This window comes from Spinacia oleracea, chromosome 4 (assembly GCF_020520425.1).
Source record: "Spinacia oleracea cultivar Varoflay chromosome 4, BTI_SOV_V1, whole genome shotgun sequence".
NCBI classification, from domain to species: domain Eukaryota; kingdom Viridiplantae; phylum Streptophyta; class Magnoliopsida; order Caryophyllales; family Amaranthaceae; genus Spinacia; species Spinacia oleracea.
Window position 1 is genome coordinate 62,632,950 of NC_079490.1, and position 8,615 is coordinate 62,641,564.

The following is an 8,615-nucleotide window of genomic DNA, read 5'->3' on the forward strand; positions in this document are numbered from 1 at the left end:
ATAAATATTATCCAAGTCGTAGATGTTGCCGGAAACGGAAACATGGTACGTATCGGAAAATATTATCGGAAATGGAAATATTGCCAGAATCGGAAATATTGCCGGAAACGGAAATATTGTCAGAATCGGAAATATTATCGGAATCGGAAAATAATTCCGGAAACGGAAATATTAAATACTTGTTCGAAACGGAAATTAATTCCGGAATCGGAAATGTTAAATATTGTTCGTATCGGAAATGAATTCCGGAATCGGAAATTTAATCGGAAGCGTATCGTACGAATAAGCATCGGACGAGGCCTGCCGGACGAGGGCCCAGCTCGAAGCCAGGCCATCGCCCAGCAAGACAAACGCGCGCCACAAGCCCAGCCAAGGCAGCGCCCAGGCCTACCACAAGGCAGGCCCAGCGCGCGCCAAGGCCGAGGCTGCGTGGGCCTCGCTGCGTGGGCTGCTGCTCGTACGCACGCGCATGGGCGGCCCATCGTTGCTGCCGTGTGTGTGTGTGTGAGTTTGTGTTCATGCACGATTCCTAAAAGTGCAGAGTTCGGTTAATGATTAAATTCCTAATTCTATTTGATAAATTAATTAATTAGAGTTCTTGTAGGATTCTAAGTTTAATTAATTCGTATCCTAATAGGATTCCAATTCTCTTTCCATACCCCTATAAATATGTGGCCTGGGTTCACAATTTATAACGAGTTTTCAAGTATTCAAAGTGAGTTTTTGAGAGAAAAATTCAGTCACACATCTTGCTCAAAAGTGCCGAAAATTCTAGTACCTTAAGGGCGATTCTATTTGGTCAATCTTAAGGCGGATCCGGACGTGCTGTGGACTATCTACGGAGGGACGACACTTGGAGTCCTAAAGACTTGTTCTTGCTCGGTTCGGGCGCAGCTAGGGAGGGCACGCAACAAAGAGTATGCGTCTAAATTATGCTATATGATTATGTGTAAATAATATTTATTCCTGGGTTAATGGTTGTTTCCGCATGATTTATGTAATATCATATGTATCATAACCTAACAAATTCTTGTTTCCCGATAGTCTAGTTTAGTTGATTAATAGTAGAAAGAACATTGTTTCCCTGTGGATTCGATCCTGACTTCCCTTGCTACCTAGCTAGTGGACCTTAGGTTATTTTTGATTAGGTAATACGACTTTAGCCTGTCAAATTTTGGCGCCGTTGCCGGGGAAACGGCTTTATTTTCTGTTGTTGATTGCTTATCCTAGATTATTGTTTGTTACTACTCAAGGAACTCACGTTCCTTGAGACCGGATCTCACATTGTTTTGTAGTCTTTGTCTATGCCCAGGACCGTAGGTACTAGTAATCTTACTCCATTCGATCCTGAGCCCGAAAGAACCTTTCGTAGACGAAGAACTTTCATTGCACGGTGTGGGAATTACTCTGATTCTGATCATAATATTGGCGATCTTTTTCCTTCAGATACAAATTCAGTTTCAGAGATAGAGATGGGTGACGAAAATCTGATACCGCCACCTACCCCACGGCTTACAGACTATTCTAAGCCAAGTCTGTCCGTGCTACCAAAGGCGATCATGCCTTCTATTGCAGCTGAGACCTTCAAGATTGAGCCTGCATTGATTAACATGATCGAGAGACGCTAGTACGGTGGGGAACCAGGTGAAGATCCGAATCTTCACATTCAGTCCTTTATCCAATATTGCTCCACCATCAAGCAAAAGGGATTGACTCCGGAGCAGACTATGGAGATACTTTTCCCGTTCTCTTTGAGTGGGAAAGCTAAACTGTGGATTAATGGGTTGAATCGGGCGGCTTTGAAAATCAATAATTGGGAATCCTTGGCTCTTGCTTTTTATGTTAAATATTTTCCACCTGAGAAAACGGCTCGTCTGAGGGGTCAGATATTAGGTATCTCACAACAAGCGGATGAGAGTTTGTTCGAGGTCTGGGAGAGATTCAAGGATTTGCAAAGAGAATGCCCGCACCATGGTTTGGAAGATTGGTTCTTGATTCAGCAGTTTTATAATGGTCTGGGTAATGAGTTTAGATGTTTGTTGGATTCAGCTGCCAGTGGGAGGTTCATGCAACTTGAGGTGCCTAGAGCTATGGAGGTGATTGAGGAGATAGCCATTCACAATGCCCAGTATGGAAATCCTAGAGGTCTATCTAACAGGGGTGGTAGCATGATTTAAATTCTATTGAACAATTAACTGCCCAATTGACTGCTTTACACTATAAGTTTGATAATATGCAAGCAGCCAATACTCAATCTGCCCAACCTGCTAGTGTAGCTTCTATGATTGCCCAACCTGCTACTGTTTGTGAAAGTTGTGGAATGTCTTGTCATTATGCACCGGAATGTAGGAGCTCTGTTGAACAATGTCACGCATTTCAATCCTACAAACAAAATAACCCATTCTCCAACTCTTACAATGAGGGCTACAAAAATAACCCTCTACTATCCTACAGGAGCAACAATATCCAGAACCCTCACCAAGTCCAACATCCACCACAACAACCATACCAACCCTACCAACCACGGAACAACTACAACCAACAGTCTAGTGGACCACCTGGGTTCCCTAGACAACACACATCACTTCCACCACCACCACCTCAAACCACACAGCCTGACCCTATGCTAGTAGAGATGAGAAACATGATGCTACAAATGCAAAAATCTCTAAGTGAAAAGGATGCAAAAGTCGATGCTCTTACTGCTCACAACAAGATCATTGATACACAGTTGGCACAGATGGCTACTACTATTGCAGGGAGGCCACCAGGCCAACTTCCTTCACAGCCCGAAAATAGGGAGACTGCTAATGCGATTACATTGAGGAGTGGTAGGGATTATGATGGTCCTTCTATGCCGGTTGAGGTTGATTCCGGGGTGTTTGCTAGTGATCTGGTCAGTGAGAAAATCCCGAAGATAGTTATGGGTGAAAAGGAAGCTGAAAAGGTAGTCAATGAGAATGAGGCTACAACTGAGGTTAAGAAGGGGGCGGATATTCAAGTACCACCTATTGCACTCCCCCTCCCAAACCGACAACTCAAGAATAAGCTGGACAAGCAGTTTGGCAGATTCTTGGAAGTGGTCAAAAATTTGCAGGTAACGGTTCCTTTTACTGAATTAATTTTACAGGTTCCTGATTATGCTAAATTCATGAAAGATATTTTGACAAGGAAACGTGCTTTTTGTGAGGTAGAGACTGTAGCTTTCACTGAAGAATGTAGTGCTTATTCGCAAAACAAGTCTCCACCTAAACTTAAAGACCCCGGGAGTTTTTCCATCCCATGTAACATTGGCACCGTATTTATTGATAAAGCTTTATGTGATCTAGGTGCTAGTGTGTCTGTCATGCCTTTGTCTGTCTGTACTAAACTGAATATGGGTGAGCTTAAGGTTACCAATATCACTCTACAAATGGCCGACCGTTCTGTCAAATACCCCTTAGGTGTTTTAGAGGACGTCCCTGTTAGAGTAGGTAAATTCCATATACCTGTAGACTTTGTAGTATTAGACATGCAGGAGGATTCTCAAATTCCCATAATCTTAGGTAGACCCTTCCTTCACACGGCGGGGGCGGTAATTGATGTTAAAAGTGGGAAATTGACATTGTCTGTTGGGGATGATAAGGTGACTTTTAATCTGAATAGTGCCTTAAAAAGTCCCATGCTAGAGGAGGAACAATGCTATCGCATAGATGTAGTTGATTTTATTACTCGTGATAACGTCTCCCAAGTTCTCGAAAGAGACCCTTTGGAGGCAGTGCTTTGTTGTGAGTCTTCTGCAGGTGATAGCAGTTCTTGGAGTGCTGAAGTGGATGCTCTGGAGTTTGCTCTTAATGGTGGAGACTCTGAGCCGGAGAGCACCAAATTGAAGAGGTTAGTTCGGTCGGTTTGTTCTGTTAAAGAGGTAAAGAAACCCGAACTTAAGCCTCTTCCTGCTAACCTTAAGTATGCGTTTTTAGATGATGAACAGCTTTGCCCTGTGATCGTCAGTACTGCACTTGATGCAGACCAGTTATCCCAACTTCTAGTTGTGTTGAAAAGGCACAAAAAGGCCATTGGGTACAGTATTGATGATTTAAAGGGTATTAGCCCTGACTTTTGTATGCATAGGATACATCTAGATGAAAATCATAAACCATGCATCCAACCCCAGCGTCGTTTGACCCTGTCATGCAAGATGTTGTAAAAGCTGAAGTTATGAAATTGCTTGATGCGGGTGTTGTGTATGCTGTGTCTGATTCTAAGTGGGTGAGCCCTGTTCAGGTAGTGCCTAAGAAAGGGGGGACAACTGTGGTGAGAAATGAAAAAAATGAGTTGATACCAACTAGGGTAGTCACAGGTTGGCGCATGTGCATTGATTATAGGCGTCTTAATGTTGCTACTAAAAAGGACCATTTTCCCCTTCCCTTCATTGATCAAATGTTAGAAAGGCTAGCCTGTCACAAGTTTTTCTGTTATCTGGATGGTTATTCTGGTTTCTTTCATATCCCCATACATCCAGACGACCAGGAAAAGACCACCTTCACCTGTCCCTATGGTACCTTTGCATATCGTAGGATGCATTTTGGTCTATGTAATGCACCTGCTACTTTCCAACGTTGCATGATGAGCATCTTTTCTGAGTTTATTGAGTCTATCATGGAAGTGTTTATGGATGATTTTAGTGTCTATGGTACTTCCTTTGATTCTTGTTTGCTAAATTTGACTAAAGTATTGAAAAGATGTGAAGAATGTAATTTAGTCCTAAACTGGGAAAAGTGTCATTTCATGGTTACTGAAGGGGTGGTCTTGGGACACTTAATATCTGATAAGGGCATTCAGGTGGATCTAGCTAAGGTCCAAGTGATTGAACAATTACCCCCTCCAGTCAATGTGAAGGGTGTTAGAAGTTTTCTTGGTCATGCGGGGTTTTATCGCCGCTTTATCAAGGATTTTTCTAAGATTGTTAAACCACTTATCCAGCTCCTCCTCAAGGATGCCCCATTTGTGTTTACTGATGCTTGTCTTGAGGCTTTTGACATGATTAAACAGGCACTAATTACGGCTTCTATCATTCATTCTCCCGAATGGGACCTTCCGTTCGAGATAATGTGTGATGCAAGTGATTATGCGGTTGGGGAAGTCTTGGGTCAGAGAAAGGAGAAGGTTCTACATGCTATCTACTATGCCAGTAAGACCTTGGATGAAGCTCAAGTTAATTATGCTACTACTGAAAAGGAGCTTCTAGCCATAGTCTATGCCTTGGACAAGTTTCGCACCTATCTGATTGGGTCCAAGGTGATAGTCTATACTGACCATGCAGCCCTAAAGTATCTGCTCTCTAAGAAAGAAGCCAAGCCTAGGCTTATTCGATGGATACTACTGCTACAGGAGTTCGATCTAGAGATCCGCGACAAGAAAGGGGCTGAGAATGTGGTTGCAGATCACTTGTCTAGACTAAGGTATGACGATGGCAAGGATTCTACGCCGATTGATGATTCATTTCCAGATGATCATTTACTTGCACTTGCCAGTCAGTCACCATGGTTCGCGGATTTTGCTAACTACATTGTAGGGGGAATTCTTCCGGCCGATCTTACATATCAACAAAAGAAGAAATTCCTACATGATGTTCGTTTCTACTTTTGGGACGACCCTTACTTGTTTCGTGAGACTGCTGAAGGGTTGTACAAGCGTTGTATTCCAAAATGGGAAGTTCAAGGTATTATCAGTAGGTGTCATTCTTCACCTTATGGTGGTCACCATGGACCGTCTAAAACAAACGCTAAGTTGTCACAATGTGGTTTTTACTGGCCTACTATGTTCAAGGATGCATAGGCTTTTATTATGGCTTGTGATGCATGCCAGAGGGCCGGCACTATTTCGAGGAGGTATGAGATGCCGCAGAATGGGATCCTTGAGGTTGAGGTTTTCGATGTATGGGGAATTGATTACATGGGACCATTCCCATCGTCCAGGGGTAATTTGTACATCCTTGTTGCTGTGGATTATGTGTCAAAGTGGGTGGAAGCCGTTGCTTCACCTACCAACGATGCAAAGACAGTCATTTCCCTGTTCAAGAAAGTCATCTTTCCAAGATTCGGGGTTCCGCGCGCTTTAATTAGTGATGGAGGGTCACATTTTCATGAGAAGCATTTGGATGCACTCCTGCGCAAGTATGGGGTTTATCACCGCACCGGGCTAGCCTACCACCCTCAGACGAGTAGTCAAGTTGAGGTCTCCAACCGGGAGATCAAATCTATCCTTGAGAAGGTGGTGGCGAAGTCTAGGAAGGATTGGAGCGATAAGCTAGATGACACTCTATGGGCATACAGGACCGCCTTTAAGACACCTATTGGTACCTCCCCGTATCGTTTGGTGTATGGCAAGGCGTGTCACTTACCAGTAGAAATGGAGTACAAGGCTTATTGGGCAATCAAACAGCTCAACATGGATGCGAAGCTAGCCGGTGAGAAGAGGTTACTTCAATTGGGTGAGCTCGATGAATTCCGACTACAAGCTTATGATAGTGCCCGGATTTATAAGGAAAAGACCAAGAAGTGGCACGACAATCACATTTTGCATAGAGAGTTCGCGGTGGGCGACAAGGTTCTACTATTTAACTCTAGGCTTAAGTTATTTCCTGGAAAACATAAGTCTAGGTGGTATGGGCCGTTCACCGTGACTATGGTAAGCAAGTTTGGGTCTGTCGAAGTAGAGAATGATAAGGGTGAACGATTCAAGGTAAACGGGCAACGTCTGAAGTAGTACCATGATGGGGCTACTGTAGGAGTGGTTGAGGTCCATCACCTCAATCCCTCCGCCTCATAGACTGCATACTTAAGGTAACAAGGTCGAGCGGGACCTAGAAATAAATCAGAGCTTTGCGGGAGGCAACCCGTATCTTATTGCTTTCGATAGTTTAGCTTTATTTTGTGTGTTTTGTAGCTTTTTCTTTACTTATGAGTGGTGAGGAGAGAGTACTTTTACGGTGTTTGGGTGTTTAATGATGTACAGGTTTAGCTCCTAAGCACGAAAAGCTAGGAAAATTGGCGAGGAGCAAAGTCGCAAGACGGGCTGCAAAACATCTCCCTCCGCCCGCCGGGCAGAACAGCGCCCGACGGGCGAAGAGAGAAAAGCCATTTTTGCGACAAATCGCCCGACGCCCGCTAGGCGGAAGCCGCCCGACCGGGCGCGTGAGGAAAGAAGCAAGGCTGTCGCCCTACGCCCGGCGGGCGGAACTGTGCCCGTCGGGCGGCCTACGAGCCCCAGGCCCTTCGGGCGGGCGTCGGCCCGTCGGGTGAGAGGGGATTTTTGGACTTAAATCACGGAATTTCCTCCCATTCATTTCACTTCACCTTTCAATCATCTCCTTCAACCTCTCTCAAACTCCATTAAACCCCAAACCCTAAGAACTTCAACTCTCCACATCTCCCTCATCTTTCACTCAAATTCATCAAGCCATACACCAAAATCATCCTCATCACATCCTCTTCAACCTCCACCAAACAATTTTTACTCTTTCTCACTCTCCACAAAAAACCCAATTTCACCAAAAACATTTCAAAACTCAAAATCATCTTCAACAATGGGTTCTAGGCCAAAGAGAACTTGCACGGGAGCAACAAGGAGACAAGAGGAGGCTTCCACAAGCCGTCCACCACCACCACCTCAGTTTGCACCGGATTCGGCCTTCCCGAACATGATTCTCACTAGTGAGGAGCAACAAACCCGCCTTGCACACCTCAAGCTACGGAAGGTAGTCCCTACTCGATTTATTTGTCAGGAAACTTTGAATGATATGGGTATTGAGAGGGATGTTAGGAGATTATTTCATGGGGTGGGCATGAAACATATGTTTTCCATGACTAGGTTGACATTTAGGGATCTTACTCTTGAATTCCTTAGCTAGTTTAATGTCAGAAAGAATGGTTACAAAGATGTCGTTAGAGTGTCTTTTAGATTGTTGAATAATGATTATGATATGCCTATAAAGGATTTTGGTGCCATTTTTGGTTTGAATGTGGAGTATAACAGGTTCCCCGGGGAGGGGCATAACAATAGTGAGGTATGGGGGAAATTGACTGGGGATTTTAATCCTGGTAGCATGCAACATTTGCACGCCTCTAGCGTGCAACACCCCGTCCCCTTTGTTTGGTTCAGATTTATGGCTTTTACAATCTTTGGGAGGGACCAAAAGGAGAATGTGAGGAGCACGGAGTTGGAGGTGCTCGGGGGGTATTTGTTGGATGGTGATGACAGTTACAGGATGAATTTGGCCCATCACTTGGCCATGCAGCTGCTTACTACCGCCACCCACCGCTACTCGACCGATATTGCTTTAGGTGGTCTGATCACCCACATTACCATAGCGGTGGCAAACTTTGTTGAGAGGGACCATGCTGCTGTCCGGGGAAACAATCTGTTGGATATTGAGTATTTTGGGAGCCTTTACAGGGTGCACTCTGAGTACGGGGGACTTCTCCCCGGTCAGATGTCATGGATGTTCCAAAGGAACGCTCTCTTTACTCTCCCGGACACCACCGGGCTCACCAATTTTACTAGGGGTCAGCCCCATTACATATATGTAGGTGAGCAGGCAGCACCCTTAGCCCAGCCCCAGCCACAGCCCGAGG

At 44.7% G+C, this 8,615-nt stretch overlaps 1 non-coding gene across 1 annotated transcript; it reads right to left on the bottom strand.

Moving 5' to 3' along the window:
• Positions 1 to 1,871: 1,871 nt before the first annotated feature.
• Positions 1,872 to 1,978, bottom strand: LOC130460183 (small nucleolar RNA R71). The gene has a single exon (XR_008920127.1). It is a non-coding gene; the product is annotated as a small nucleolar RNA R71 (small nucleolar RNA).
• Between the last annotated feature and the right edge of the window lie 6,637 nt (positions 1,979 to 8,615).